This window comes from Coenobita brevimanus, chromosome 35 (assembly GCF_032717465.1).
Source record: "Coenobita brevimanus isolate Jiangsu-jjx chromosome 35, ASM3271746v2, whole genome shotgun sequence".
Classification (NCBI taxonomy): domain Eukaryota; kingdom Metazoa; phylum Arthropoda; class Malacostraca; order Decapoda; family Coenobitidae; genus Coenobita; species Coenobita brevimanus.
The window spans coordinates 5,943,641-5,945,168 of record NC_136988.1 but is presented as its reverse complement, the minus strand read 5'-3'; positions in this window follow the sequence as shown (position 1 = coordinate 5,945,168).

The window sequence follows — 1,528 nt, the reverse complement described above, 5'->3', positions numbered from 1 at the left end:
CTTCTACCCTTATAATAGAGTAAGTCGTTCTTTCTGTTGTTCAGAGCAGGATTGTCAACTCTTTGTCCCCTATGGCTTCATTTGCGCGTCCTTCTTACAAGTTGTATCAAGCTCTGCTGGCCCCTATATAATGAGCTCAGTCTCTGCCTTAATTGCCACTTAGATCTAATCCTCATTTTGCTCACATCTCTGTCCTTCCCTGTACAGTTGTTATTATTGTGAGTGCTCAGAAAGTCTCCAGCCATCTAGCAGCTGTGTAATTTGAGTATAAGTGTTATTACATTTTGTTCTTGTACTGTATAGCATAAGGTGTTGATTCGTAGGCCTAGTAAAGTTTTTGTAATTCATATTGTCAGCCAGTGGTAATAATATTTTGTATCTGTAATAATATATCTTGAATTCACTAAGTATTATCTGGTTTTCTCATTTTATCAGGGCTGACTTAGATAAATTTACTCTTGCTAATTTCGTGTTAATAGAGGCTATTGCAGTTAACCATATATTTAACCTGTTTTTTGCCATTACATTATCCTTATGAGTCCTGAGTGTTTAGTTATTAGTTTGAGCATTAAACTTTAGCTTGTAATTTTACCTAACTCTTTTTTTTTTTTTTTAACCTGGAACTTTACGGGACAGTAGTGATTTTTAGTATTCTCACTTAAAGTGTACATTATCTTTCTCTGTTCCGTAACATAAATTTGGCGACCTCGCCAGGATATTCAGGATATTATCATGAGGATATTGCTTGATATTTTGTGACTGTGATTTATTCATGATGTCTACTATTACTACGCTTGATGAAGCTAAAGATTTTTTGTCAAATGTGCAGACAGTGTGTGATGTAGAAAACAGAACAAAGAATGAACTTAAGCTTGTTGCTCAACAATTGGGAATTACAGGTCACTCTCATCATTCTAAAGATCAAATTGTTGGCATGATTAATAAAAGCTTGTTTAATGTAACATTAAACTCCCCTAAATGAGCAAACGCAGATTGAAATAGCTAAGTTACAGCTAGCTCTGCAGGAGGCTCGTGTGAAGGAGGCTGAGTTTCAGGCACGTGCTAAGGAGGCTGAGTTTCAGGCACGTGCTAAGGAGGCTGAGTTTCAGGCACGTGCTAAGGAGGCTGAGTCTCAGGCTAAGGAGGCGGAGTCTCAGGCTCGTATTCAGGAGGCTGAATTTCAGGCAAATGCTAAGGAGGCTGAGTGTCAGACTCGTATTCAGGAGGCACAGATACAGGCTCAGGCACAAATTGAACTAGCTAGGATTCAGGCAGACCATGAGTATCGCATGAAACAAGGTGGAACTGGATCATCTAGCTCTGATGATTTTGATGTGGCTAAAAATGTTAAACTTGTCCCTCCTTTTAATTAATCTGATTTAACAAAGTATTTTCAGTTGTTTGAGAGGGTGGCTACAAGTTTTAATTGGCCCAAAAAGTATTGGCCAGTGCTCCTTCAAACTGTTCTCACCGGTAAAGCTCAAGTAACTTATGCATCTTTGCCTCAGGATCAATCTGATAATTATGA